At 45.2% G+C, this 14,729-nt stretch overlaps 1 protein-coding gene across 1 annotated transcript in view; it reads right to left on the bottom strand.

Moving 5' to 3' along the window:
• The window catches only part of SCOC (short coiled-coil protein), a 154,608-nt gene extending 144,157 nt beyond the window's left edge, over positions 1–10,451 (bottom strand). Inside the window, exon 1 of the mRNA XM_021710843.1 lies at positions 10,328–10,451. The gene's annotated coding sequence lies outside the window, so the exon portion shown is untranslated. The remainder of the gene's footprint in view (positions 1–10,327) is intronic.
• Between the last annotated feature and the right edge of the window lie 4,278 nt (positions 10,452–14,729).

Raw genomic sequence — 14,729 nt, 5'->3', positions numbered from 1 at the left:
CTTTGCCCAGGCTGGAGTGCAGTGGCATGCACGCTCACGGCCACCTCAGTGTCGACCTTCTGGGCTCCGGTGATCCTTCTGCCTCAGCCTTCCGAGTAGACAGAACTACAGATGGGCACTACCACACCCAGCTATTTTTTATTGTAGAGATGAGGTCGCGCCAGGTTGCCTGGGCTGGTCTCAAACCCTCTGACTCAGGCACTCCGCTCACCTCGGCCTCCCAAAGTGCTGGGATTACAAGCTGAGCCACCGAGCCCAGCCCCACTGAGTTAGATTCCAAGTTCCGCTAATATTAGGGCTTTCACCTACTGAAACGCTCAGTAGAACACTCAAAAGTCATATAGGGTACATTTTCTTGCTTGGCCTCCACCCACTAAACGGAAGTAGGACCCCTCGTCCTTCCAACACCCCAAATTTCCAAAATGCCCTTGAGGGTATTGACACCCATGTTCTGAAACCTTTTGGAATGTTTTCTAAGTACTAGGAATGGTTCTAAAAACGTCATAGATATGAAGTTTGAGGTACATTTATTATTTCCTGATTGCACATGAGTAAACTGAGGCACAAAGAGGCTAAGAAACTCTCCAAAGTCACAGAGCAAGCTTGCAGGTTGAGGCAGAAGGCAAAAGCCAACAGTCCAGGACCCACATCAACTAGCACCCCCGGCCAGACGTGGTGGCGTGCACCTGTAGTCCCAGTGACTCAGGAGGCTGAGGAAGGAGGATCCCTTGAGCCCTGGAGTTTGAGACTTCCGTGAATATAATTGTGATTTTGAGTTACTGATGATGACCATCCTGACGAGAGTTAGCATGAGATACCACCTAACAAATGCTAGAGAGGATATGGAGAAAAGGGAACACTTCTACACTGTTGGTGGGAGTGTAAACTAGTATGACCTCTGTGGAAAACAGTTTGGCAATTCCTAAAAGGTCTAAAAACTGACCTTCCATATGACTCTGCAATCCTTCTGCTGGGAATATACTCGAAAGAACTCAAGTCACTCTATGAAAAAAATACCTGCACACGCATGTTTATTGCAGCATTATTCACAATAGCAAAAACAAGGAACCAACCATGTCGCCCATCGAAAACGAACTGGATTTTAAAAACGTGGTACGTATACATGATGGAATATTACATACCCATAAGAAAGGACAAAATTATGTACTTCACAGCAACTTGGAGGGACTTAGAGTCTATAATACTGAGTGATCTATCACAGAACAAAGAACTGAGTATCACATGTTCTCACTCATAAGTGGACTTTGAACAATTATCATAATACTATAAGAAAAGGATTGTCAATAGTGGGAAATTGCTGGGAGGAGCAGGATTAGCAGTAGTGGGATTCTGCCAGGGGAGGTGGGGCATACCTCATCAACAAGGGTACGTGCATTATGAACATCTGTATACTTAACCCTGGATTGTACCCCACATCTTTAAAATTAAAAATAAAAAAAAAAACATCGTGCCACTGCACTCCAGCCTGGGAGACAGAGTGAGACTCAGTGAGACCCCATCCAAAAAAAAACAAACAGAAAAACTATTACCATTTCCTTATTTTGTTTACCTCTTCATTCATGAGGTTTTTCTTTTCAACCTGTTTCTTACAGACAGGTCTAGGCTCTGACAACATGAAAAATACCTCTAGCCGGGTGCAGTGGCTCATGCCTGTAATCCTAGCACTTTGGGAGGCTGAGGTGGGAGAATCGCTTGAGGCCAGGATTTCAAGACCAGCCTGGGCAACATAGCGAGAGTCTCATCTCTACAATTTTTGTGGAAATTTGCCAGGTGTGGGGGTACACACCTGTAGTCACTTGAGCCCAGGAGTTAGAGGCTGAAGTGAGCTGTGATCATGCCACTGCACCCCAGTCTGGGTGACAGAGTGAGAAACGCTCTAAAAAAAAAAATTTGTAATTAAAAAACAACAACTCCAGACAATCACAGAAAACTCTGTTGACTTGCTCTGTTCTGTTCCTCTTTCTTTTTCTTTCTGAGTTGCAGTCTTACTCCGTCACCCAAGCTGGAGTGCAGTAGCACACTCATGGCCACTGCAACCTCGACCTGCTGGGCTCTGGTGATCCTTCCGCCTCAGTCTTCCAAGTAGTCAGAATTACAGATGCATGCTACCATGCCCGGCTAATTTTTTGGTAGATTGTAGAGACAAGGTCTCACCAAGTTGTCCAGGCTGGTCTTGAACTCCTGGGCTCAGGCAATCCTCTTGCCTCGGCCTCCCAAAGTGCTGGGAGGACAGGTGCGAGCCACTGCATCCAGCCCTGTTTCTCTTTCAAAGCATGAAAGCCTAGCAGCCCAATCCAGTGGGCTCCTGGAAGTGTCCTCAGAGCTCAGCACCTGCCTCACCTCCTCGATCCTTCCTAAGTTTGCCTTTCATCTGAGGGTGGCCGACCTGTTTCCCTATTCTGGCCATATGATAACTCAGCCAAGGAGATGGGGCATAATTTGCAGCCTTTGTTGCTTTTTTCCAATTAGCCCTTTTGAACCTGGCTAATCTGCTCCTCACCGCTCCTCCCCTCACGGAGCTCTTCCGTTTGCTCTGTTGACCACTGGGGCCAGTAACAATCACCTGCTTTCTCTCCTGGTGTCACCTCAAACAAAAGCCTGCTTGGCCTAATTGGGGGTTTCCGAAGCAATGAGCTCACCTCTCACTCGCAGCTGCTCCCCGCATGGCTCAGGGAGAGTTTCAGGGTGCAGATCTGGAAAACAGAGCCCCTTGTTCCCTGCTGCCCCTCTCCAGCTGTGCATCAGCAAATTCTCCTTGGCTTCCTGTGCCATGGGTGGGAGGCCCTGCCACGCTGCCGGCCCTAAATCAAATGGTGGAAGACAAGGTCTCATTTTCCTCAGGGGAACATGATTGTCAAGTCAGTAAACATAAGTCACAAGGTCTTGGAAAATCTACTAGTTACTCTAGCAATGAGCTCTGCTAGACCCCCAAGGATGGCATCCAGCTGTAGGAGATATTTTAAAGACAGGCAAATGCATCTCCTAGCAGGATTATGCGCATGATTTTCATTTGCATGTCCCTCCCTTTACTCCAAGGGAATTTTCAAGTCAACACTTGGGTGTTGTTCTCTTACAGCTATTTATTTTACCCCCTGCTTTTCTCTGTTCTTTTTTAAGTAGCCACTGTCATTAAGCCAACACCCTGTATCAGAAGCAAGATATAGAAAGACAAGAGAGAAAGCCCAGCACAGAAGGATCATGGGGTGGTGTTTTGGAGCTTATAGGGTTTTTGTGTGACTGGTTTGTATTTGAGACAGGATCTCACTCTGGAGTGCAGTGGCGCGATTCTGGCTCACTGTAGCCTTGACTTCCTGGACTCCAGGGATAGCTTCCACCTCAACTTCCCGAGGAGCTGGGACTACAGGTATGTGCCACCACATCCAGCTAATTTTTTAAAAATTTTTTTGGAGAAATGAGGTCTCTCTATGTTGCCCAGGCTGGTCTCAAACTCCTGGGCTCAAGTGATTCTCCCACCTCAGCCTCCCAAAGTGCTAGGATTACAGGCGTGAGCCACTGCGCTGGGCCCGGATTATAGTTTTAAATCCAATAGACTAAAGAGAGGAGGTCTTTAACATAAAGTCTTTAGAAGCCCTGAGAGTAAACCCAAGCTTTCAAAGAGGACATTTAATCTCAATCAAATCACAGTCAGAATCCAGGATGTGCATCTCAATTATCAGCAAACATAGGTGCCCATAAAAAAGGAGACCTTGTGTTCTCTTTCTCTTCTTTCTTTTCTGCCATCTATAGTTCTTCCATTTTCTCCTGAATGAAACAAACACAGAGGCACGTGTCTCATACAAAAAAAAAAAAAGCCTTTTTCTCATAGGTCTAATAGAAATATTGAGCATTGGTCAAGCTACAGGAAAATGTAATAAGCCCATTCTCCAAGGAAAGCAATTAAGATGTATTTCATTCATTTTATCAGGAGATAAAATATTTTTATTCATTTTTCAAGTGTTATACAATCAGCCTCTCAGTGATTACACTGAGATCAAATAAGAAAACACGGGGTTGGGTGCTGTGGCTCAAGTCTGTAATCCCTACACTTTGGGAGACCGAAGTGAGAGGATCGCCTTAGCTCATGAGTTTGAGACCAGCCTGGGTGACTTGGCGAGACCTCATCTCTACAATAAATAAAAAAATTAGCCGGATATGGTAGTGCACGCCTGTAGCTCCAGCTACTTGGAAGGCTGAGGTGGAAGATTTCCTGAGCCTAGCAGGTCAACGCTGGGTGGCTGTGAGCATGCCACTGAACTCCAGCCTGGGCAATGGAGTAAGACTCGAACTCAAAAAAAAAAAAAAAAAAGAAAGAAAGAAAACACGGCGTTTCCGAGTTCCATCTCCTGTGGTTTGATACCCCTTCCCTTGTCTACTACACTCTTTCAATGATGGAATCGAGTCTTCCAGCCTCAGGTGTCACCATGGCCTCAGACTTTCACTCTTCCCAAGCTCTTAGCTGCACATCTTCCAACTGCTCACTGGCCGCCTTCACCAGGATGTCCCTTAACACCTGCAGTTCGACATAGCTTAACCGGAGACCCGCCCCCTGCTTCTTTGCACAACCCTCCTCACTCCCTGACCCTTCTGTCCCTCGGTTCCCTTGGGCCCATGCCCAGCTAACCCCATAGTATATCTGCTTGATTCATAAGTATATTCATCACATCATTCAGTAAGTGCCTTGCACATTGGAAAGCTCACTGAATGGATGACTGGGCATGGTGGCTCATGCCTAGAATCCTAGCACTTTGGGAGGATGAAGCAGGAGGATTGCTTGAGCCCAGGAGCTGGAGACCAGCTTGGGCAACATGACAAGACCTCGTCTCTGCAAAAAGTACAAATATTAGTCGAGTATGGTGGTGCATGCCTGGAGTCCCAGCTACTCAGAGGCTGAGGTGAGAGGATGACCCTGAGCCTAGGAGGTAGAGGCTGTGGTGAGCTGTGATCGCACTGCTGCACTCCAGCCTGGGAGACAGAGTGAGACCCTGTCTCAAAAAAGAAAAATAAAATTTATTTCATGAATGGAGAAGACACCCAGTCTTTGGTGTTAGTGACAGTGAAATCAAAGGGACCCACATGAATGAGGAAGGACAGTAGCATTATTTATGGCAAAGTCTAGGGCACGAGAAGGAAGAGCAAAGTCCTCTCCAAATGACTTTCTCGTGCTATTCATTCCAAATGTTCCATAAGGCGTAGTTGACTGACTGACTAATACCCACGGCTTTGGAAAGTTGTTGGTAGGGTAGGGCGACAGAATTTTCTTTTCATCAACCATAGAGTCAGGAGCCAGAGCAAGGGGATACATTAAAGATACTTTCCGTCTAGCGCCATGGACAATAGACCCCAAGTCTCTGCCCCTGCTGGATTGCCACCGACACGTATAGTATCTACAAACTTTAGGACATCACCATCATTATCAAAGTTTTTCACTCTCCCACTATACTGTGAGCTTCCTAAGAATCCTCTGCCTACCTTATCTAACTCATCCATCTTGTAGCTATAATGTCTGGCACATTGCTGCTCAATAATCGTGTGTTGAACATCAAGTTCAATTTAATATAGAGCTCAATACAGATGAAGCTAAATATACTCATGTAAGGACACACCATTTTAAGGAAAACTATTCATCAGTTGGGTCTTTTATCTTATTATAGAGATGTGGGTACAAGTCAGGATTAACTACACAAATAGACTACATGTAGGTGAAGTTTGGGCCTCCAACTGGCCTGGCCTTCATGTCCCCTGGTTTGGGGCCAGGTACCCTTTGTGTTGTCTCCTGTCCCCTCCTCCCTTCTTTTCTTCTTCCCCTGGCAGTGTCCAGTGACTGCTGATCCCTCCCTTGTGCTAACGTGTTTAATGCTCAGATCTCACTTATGAGTGGGAACATGCAGTATTCAATTCTCTGTTTCTGTGATAGATCACTAAGGATGACGGTCTCTAACTCCATCCAATTTGCTGCAAAGTCCATGATTTTGTTCTTTATGGCTTAATTAGCTGTTTTTTAATGTTTACAGAAAATGGTCCTTGAATGAATATGCTTAAGCTAAAATTTTAAAAACAAATCAAAGTGGTTTTTTTTCTCTCTCAGGGTGTTGTGCAGACCCCCTACGTCAGAATTCCCCAGGATATATTACACACACATATACTAAGTCTATTTCAGATTCATGTGTCACCATTCCAGAATGATTGAATGTTATTCTTTGAAGGGGGCCTAGGAACATACATTTTGAACATGCACTGCAGGAATTTAGTAAATTTTGGGTCACCAAAAACTTTAGGACATCGGCCTAGAGTGGCAAGTGAGAGAGCTGTTGTGTGAAGAGTTGATACAACTCTGAGATTTAATTATCCAAAAGACCCAAGGAATCTTATCTCTGAGCCCATTAAGCATATAATAGATCTCTTTTTGTCAGATGACTTAGAGTCAGGAAACTGGACAAGATGACCTCACAGATTCTTTCCAGATACGTAATACTGTGAAAAACACATTCGCCATCATTTCCTCAAATTCTACATGCACAGGAACAAAGCTCTAGACCCATCATTTCTCTGCTGGTTCTGAAAATGTTTCAACTAGTTTGTCTTCCTTTTCAGTTACTTTTTCTTCTGTTAATTAAGTTACTTTTTCTTCTGTTAATTCAATATTCTGGAATGTCCACTTACTGCAAGACCTGTGCGAGATGCTTTGGAAGAGACTTCGAATATGAATAAACCATCTATGAGCAGTTCATCACCCAGGACAAATGATGAGGTGAGCATGGAAAAGTTAGGGAGCAACTCAAAACTTGAGGAGAAAGGTCATGAGACAATGTTCATTGAATGTGTGAGATTAATTATACAAAGAATAACATCTCAGGATGTTCTGAGGAGAGTGATCACTTCAAGATCCTCTTCATGGAAGGTTCTGACGCCATACCAAGAGAATTTTGGACATCTACCTATATGGAAATTGGACAATTATGGGCCAATACATTTGAAAAAGGTAGTATTTTATCAAGATTAATCAAATGACAATTTTAAGTTGATTCTTGAAGAGAAAAGACAGTAGAGAGTACGTAAGCCAGTTAGAAGTCTATTGCAATGGACCACGCATGAGGTCACAGGGCTCTAGGAGTGTAGTAGGAATGAAAAGAAAGAAATAAATGCAAGGGATATTATGAAGCAAAGAAAGAACATCAGGGCCGGGCTCAGTGGCTCAGCCTATAATCCCAGCACTTTGGGAGGCTGTGGCGAGTGGATTGTCTGAGCCCGCGGGTCCAAGACCAGCCCGGGCAACTTGGCGAGACCTCATCTCTACAATAAATAAATAAATAAATAAATAATTTAGCCGGACATGGTTGCACATGCCTGTAGTTATGGCTACCTGGAAGGCTGAGGCAAAAGGATTGCAGGAGCCAAGCAGGTCGACGCTAGGTTGGCGGTGAGTGTGCCACTAAACTCCAGCCTGGGTGACAGAGTAGGACTCTTACTCAAAAATAAAAATAAAAAATAAAAAAAAGAAAGGTCAACAGAACCCAGCGACCAACTGCAGATGGGGTTGCAAAACAGAGAGGAAGATATGCATCGTGTTTAATTTTGTAAGTATTGATCACTGGCCAGTCATATCCAGCTGTTTTAGATAAAGATACTTTCTGTTTCTGAGCCTTGCCAATGCATTTTTCCATTGACTTATATTAGTTTCAATAACAAGACTGTGTGTGTGTTTCTATGCATTTCTCTGTTGCTTGCTTGCCTTTTTTTTTTTTTTTTTTTTTTTTTTGAGTCATAGTTTTACTCTTTCACCCAAGGCTGAAGTACAGTGGTAAGACCATGGCTTACTGCAGCCTCAACCTCCTGGGCTCAGGTGATCCTTCTGCCTCAGCCTCCAGAACAGCTGGCATTTACAGATATGCACCGCCACACCCAACTAATTTTTATATTTTTTGTAGAGACGAAAACTTGCTATGTTGCCCAGGCTGCCCAAACTCCTAAACTCAAGCGATCCTCCTGCCTCAGCCTCCCAAAGTCTGGGATACAGGCTTGAGTCACTGTGCATAGCCTCTATTGTGTTCTAATGTCAGTTCTTACCAAAGAGGTATCCAATTCCATTTATTGAGCGCAAACAAAATCTGGCAAAAACCAGGCCATTGTACCAGTGGTAAGTCATACCTTGACACATCTCCCCTCCAGTGAAAGTGCTCTGGATCAGACGTAAGTGTGTAACAAGCAAAAAGTCATGTATAGATGATGATGTCAGAGGATAGATAGATAATAGATAGATAGATAGATAGATAGATAGATAGATAGATAGATAGACAGAAAGAAAGAAGAATCACGATATGAAGAAAATTGTCAGCACATATGATGTGCCATCATTTCAAAAAACCTGGACTCTGGTTTCTACCCTCGGTTTTGTTCCTACAGGGAAAACTGTAAGCTGTCCTTGGGGCTTACTCAGTGACTCAGTCAGAGACAAAGAAGCAGACCCTGATCTCTAGAGGGAGATTCACTGTGCCCCAACTCAGACACCATCTAAAGCATTTCTTCTGCTTCTGTAATTAATGAATGTCTGATAAAGTTTGCCGATAAGGAACTGGAAGCAATGAAGTCAGATGAGAGAGAAATTGGCATGACATTCTCCTTCCATTCCAGAGAGAAGAACAAGGGCTCTGAAGGACGACCTGATTATATGGAATGTGTCTTATCTAGAGGGGAATAGAAAATGTCTCAACATACTCCTCAATCAAAAAGACAATGTTGAGGCCAGGCATGGTGGCTCAAGACTATAATCCCAACACTTTGGGAAACTGAAGTGGGAAGATTTCTTGAGACCGGGAGTTCGAGACCAGCCTGGGCAGCATACTGAGATCTCATCTCTACAAAAAAAATTTTTTTTTAATTGCCAGATGTGGTGGTATGCACCTGAAGTCCCAGCTCAAGAGGTTGAGGAGGAAGAATTCCCTGAGCCCCGGAGGTCGAGGATGTGGTGAGTCGTGACGATGCCACCGTGCTCCAGTCTGGGTGAGAGAATAAGAACCCAAATTAAAATACATGAATAGGTAAAAATAAAATGTTGAATGGAGATGGCCTTCCTACACATTTGGAAGCAGAAGCTTGCCCCAAGGAGAACCAGGAAACACTGCAGAAAATGGTAGATGAGGGGGTACTTCTGGAAAAAGGGACAAGATGAGCCCTCCATTGAGAGATGGGTAAAAGCCCGAGAGAAGCAACTTGTTAATAAACATCTCATCACAGCCAAAACCCAGGGGTACTTTCCACAGCTGAACCTGGCCATTCCGAGCTGTGTGGGCAGAAGAAAAGCCTCAATGGAGTCACAGGCCGTGGCAGGGGTATGGAGGAAATACCCCAGCATGAGTGACAGACTGTTAGGGGTATGGGTGTGGCAGGCGGAGGGCCACCCGCAGCAGAAAGGAGTGACAGGAACTTTCCAAGGACCCCACTGGCACCTGACTGAAGTCTCCGCTGACTTGTCACCAATTCTGCCTGTGCCTATTCCCTGCCCAAGGTGTAGAGGCTGATCTGGGAAGTTAGGACATGGAAGAAATACCAAAACACCTAGGGCACACGGATTCTCCTGACAATTGTAGGGACCTGGCAGGGCAGAGGGCTGCCACGTGGAAACAGGAGGTTAGACCCAGCAACAATCACAATGAAGCCTGCTGGCACTTACAAGTTACGTTATGTGCCAGACACTGTGTTAAGCTCTTTATACGTCTTACTGCTTGCAATCTTCACAATGAATGTAAGAGATTCAACTATTATCCCCAAAGGAAAAGACTGAGGCTCAGAGAGGTTAAGTAACTGACCTAAGCTGGGCGTGGTGGTTCACGCCTGTCATCCCAGCACTTTGGGAGACTGAGGCAGGAAGACTGCTTGAGCCCAGGAGCTTAAGACCAGCCTGTCAACATAGCGAGACCTTGTCGCAAATGCAAACAAAATTAGTTGGGTGAGGTGGCACGTGCCCATAGTCCCCAACACTTGGGAAGCTGAGGCAGGAACTTGAAGCAGAAGCATCACTTGAGCCCACTGCACTCCAACCTGGGCAACAGAGCGAGACTCTGCCTTTAAAATAAAAATGAACAACTGAACTATATTTATGCAGCCTGGCTTCCTTACTGCTACGAGAGACCTCAGCTATCAGCCTGTCCCTTGCCCCCTATTAGATTCTGAAAGTGGGTCTTGGAGGAGGAGCAGAGGCACAGTCAAGTGACTCTCCCCCAGACCAAAGGCCTCTCCTTAAACTCTGGCATTCATCAACAGACATCTAGAACACAGTCTGTGCACAGCTAAGGGAACATCTTTTACTCACCTTCCAGAGGTCACCCTGACGCAGGCAAAAGGGAAAAAATAAATTTGCAAAGCTTCAGATGTAGCCATCGTTCCCATCAGAGGCAAGAGCATCTCTGTAATGATGAAAAGCACTGTAATTTTAACCTTGTTATTGGACTAAGCACAATTTACACTAGTGATGAAAAAAAAGGGGAGAGATTTATGGGATATAAGATAGAAAGATAAACTCGTGTCCCTTAGTGACTATTAGAAATATTGCTAACATATCATAAATGTGTGAAAGATGACATGATTATTTTGCATGTCCACTGGGCATTTCCTACACTGCAAGAATTTACAGGAGCAGAGGGCCCTGATAAAGATGGCAGATTTGGAGGGAGATGGAAGAAAAGCTCGCAGTAACATGCCCAGATCCTCAAAGAAGAAGGCTTCTGGCCAAGTCTGCACTGGATTTAGGGCAGGTGGATTTTGGACAGAGAGGGCACACCCAGCTGTGTAAGGTGCAACAGTTGGTCAGCATCTTCCTAATTTTCTGCCTCTGGCCACCTGAGATTCGGTGGCAAGGCACTGTCCCACGTTTCATCAGGATTTTGTGTCAGACTCAATCTGAGTCTTCTATCCGCCACGAGATCTGAATCATGAGAGGCAGCCAGGGTGGGAGAACCAGCCACATTCATCTATGAGGAAGGCCCAGAAAACACCGAAATCATCCTTTGAAGGGTGGGCCCTTTGCAGTACAGGCTTTCCCCGAGAGGCGTGTTCTAGGAACCCATCGGCATCGGTGTACCAGCTAGCATTGTTGTGAGAGCCTGCATTTGGAATCAGTGAATTTTGGGGGGAGAGTCTTTCAACAAGTTTGCCCATTTCATAAGGGTGATTTATGAACACAACTGCCACACCACGCTGAGTGTTCGGCAGTTTTGGACCAAAGACAGCATGACTCCCATGCCCCACCTTCCCTATTCACCTGATCTTGCCCCAAGTGGCTTTTTTTGTTTCTTTCTTTGTTTCTCAGATGAAAAAAGACTTCAAAGGGAAACATTTTGTCCCTGTGGAAGAGGTGAAACAAAAAAAAAAATGGCAGAAACACTAAAAGGCATCAAAATTGACGAGTTCAAAATTTTTTGAGCAGTGGGAAAAATGTCCTGATAGGTGTATTGCATCACACGGAGAGTACTTTGAAGGTGACTAAAGTTTAAACATGTAAAAAAAAAAAAAAAATGCACAACTTTTAATAAATAAATTTAGTTATTTGGGGTCCCTCCTCGCACTTGCCTCACAAAGCCCCATAAACACAAGACTCCAATAAGCTGGTGTCACCAACCCACCTCAAGGAGCCATGGGAGGTTTTGTGAAAGAGAAAGGGAGTAGAGACCAGACTGGGCTGATGTCTGAGGTCTCTCGTAGTAGCAAGGAACCCAGGCTGAGTAAATATAGGTCAGTTATTTATTATTGTTTTTAGAGACATGGTCTCACTCGTGTGATTTAGCTGAAACCCGCTTGAACTCATCCGTGCCCCTAACCAGTCTGGACCAGTTACCTTGGCAAGGATATTGTCAACATCAGCATCTGAAAGCCCAGTCACAGGAAGTTAGTCACCGCATGGGCTGCTGAGTCAGACCTGGGATGCAGGTCACGGAAAGACCTGGGGTCTCATCAGGTTATGTGGCCAAAGTTCTCCTGACCCGGCAGCCAGTGTTCTGAGCAGGAGGCAAACCCTGGCTCTGACCTCTGGAGGATTTTGACTGCAGGCTCGGCGTTTTTAGGATAACACACCAACAACCTACCAGGGAAATGAGGGTTCTGAGATTTGCTCATCCTTTGGTAGCACCTGTCACTTCCTGTGGAGCCCAGGACAGGGTCCCCGCCCCAAGGGCCCATCATGTAGAAACCAGCTGACCATGTTGGGTTTCACCTCCTGTGAGTTGAGTGTCATTTACGTAGACCTATCAGTCTCCAACACAAATATTAAAAGCATTGAGTATAGCACATTGCTTGAGGCGTCCTAAGAGACGTGCTGTGAATAGTTCCTAGTGAAGTGCTTGTGGAATTAGTGGTGTGGAGTCCGTGAAGTGTGGAGATGAGGGCCAAGGTCAGAAGTTCTGGATTTGATGATCATGACTCCTACATCTGACCAAGAGCACACTTATGTTGCTGGATTCCATATTTAAATTTAGGCTGCAAATGGAAAAACAGTTTTTACAACTCTAAATACACTTTCTACTACAGAGAATGGTGACTGAAGCAAAAGTAAAAATAGCGGTTCACACCACGGTTTGAGAAAAATCTAAATCTGAAAATGATCATTTTTATTTGCCTGCTACCAAATAAGGGCATTGGGGAAGCAATGAATCACCAGTCTTCCAGCATTTGCCAGATTCCAACATGATGGGAGGCTATTCTTTAAGATGGGATTTGAATATTCCAAAATCTACATCACGCTTTACCCCCAGTGTGTAACCTTAAGTTCCTGTCTGAAAAATGGGTCAGATCACAACTTTACGGAAGAGCAATGGCAGTGCGCCAATTAATGACTTCAGTGCTTCCCAACTCTTGAGTCCATGGGAATAAGACCTCACATCTGAGGCGTACCTGAGGCTCTTAATGGCACTTTCACCTACATTATCTCATTTGATCACATTTGATGCTCACAAAATCCTTGAGGCTGGGTGTTTGTGTGTGGTTGTCATATTGGAATATTATTGACCTGGATTTTTTTGTAGAGACAGGATGAATCACCACCCTGTAGGAAAAAACAAAAAGAACAAACAAAGGAAAACCAGAAGCTTTAGAGATCTGAGCGCCCCGTTAACATGTCACATGGCCCCTATATATAAACCGTTGCTCTTAAAGTGCCAAAACCCAGCAGAAAGGTTTAGAAATTGTTTACAACCCAAGTGTGTTTTCTTCTTCCCTGTGCTTTTAAAAGACAGCTTAAAGGGAGTTGGGGAATGCGCTGGCTTTTTGTTTTGAAATTTTCTCGGCTTGTTGTCTAGTTGTCTGCAGCCTGTGAGATTGGTCTATTTGCTTTAAACAGACTGAACGACTTTTAAAACAAGCAAGCTTCTATGATGGGTTGACGTATTTTGGATGTGCGAAAATGTTTACTGAGCCTCTCATCTAAGACTTGAACATTCTTCTGTCTCAGTGGGACACAGGAATAGTTTAAAGGGAAGCGCCGTCTGTTGTCGTGTGATTTGGAAGGTGGCATAAGAAAAAAACGTCTCGGCTCTGCTGCATGACCAGCTAGCTATCTGTGTCACCCCAAGGATTCTTCGTGACCCTTAGAAGGAAATCTGTATTATTCAAGTTCCCAAGGGCAAACCACCTCGCCCAGAGACCACTGGACACAAGCTTCAAAGGTGGGACGCACTCCTTCTTATACTCCCGGGAGCCAGGTTAGCTCTCAATCAGAGGGGGTGCTCAAGCCCTGCACCCCAAGGAAAAAAATGTTTTCTGGAGAGTTGCAGATAATTGCAGTAGGTTTTACATATTAATGTATCATAGCAAAATAATGAAACACATAAATGAATTTGACATCCATGCTGCCCTCTGAGATGAGGACGAAGTAAAAGAGAAACGAGAGGGATGATCACTCTGCCCTGAGTTATGCCCCATCTCTGGGCAACACGACTGGCTGTGTGTGGGTTCCCCCGGCCAGGAAGGAGTCCACGGAGCCTTGAGCATCCGGGCATGAAACAGCAGATCCCAGGGACCAGGGATTAGGAAACAAGCGTTCTGGTCCTACCTCCCTCTCTAGGTATTTGTGTGACTTTGGACAAGGCATCCAGCCTCTTTCATCTGCAAAACGAGAGGGCTGGGCTCACATTCTCCAAGGTCCCTAACGGCTTCTAAAAACCAGGATCCTTTTAGCAAAAAACACATAAGGAGGTTGTGAAGAAACACCTGATGATCCCTGCTAGCTGTCAAAGAACAGACCCCGGAGGTGGACGGGAAAACGGTCCAGAGACGTGGGATTGTGCGCAGCGAGCACTGTAGGTGAGGGTGCACAGGGCACCATTCAATGAGGCTCGAGAGAAAGCTCACATCTTAAAGCAGATGTCAGGCTTTTGAACTGACGCTGCGCCCTATTCCGCTGTACCATCTCTCCCCGTGATAATGTAGCACCTTGCGCACACAATTAAATGTCAGCCACAGAAAACATGTCCCTTGGCTTTGTTGTTCATGAACGGCATTCTTTTGTCCTCAACATAATGGATATGCAGAAACAATGACGGAACCGAGATTTTTTTTTCCCTAAAGCGATGACAAACACACTGCTGCTTCCTCCCGTCCTCCCTCCTTCCTCCTTATCCCTACCCCCCAAAATAAATCATTGTTCCAAAAAAAAAAAAATCCCATTGTCTATTGTCCACGGAGAGCGAGATCTGCCTGGGAACAGCTCGGGCGGGCGCCGCCGC

The sequence above is a fragment of the Carlito syrichta genome, unplaced genomic scaffold (genome assembly GCF_000164805.1).
Source record: "Carlito syrichta isolate Samal-C Ts95f unplaced genomic scaffold, Tarsius_syrichta-2.0.1 Scaffold301609, whole genome shotgun sequence".
Lineage (NCBI taxonomy): Eukaryota > Metazoa > Chordata > Mammalia > Primates > Tarsiidae > Carlito > Carlito syrichta.
This window is presented reverse-complemented; position numbering and strand designations above follow the sequence as displayed.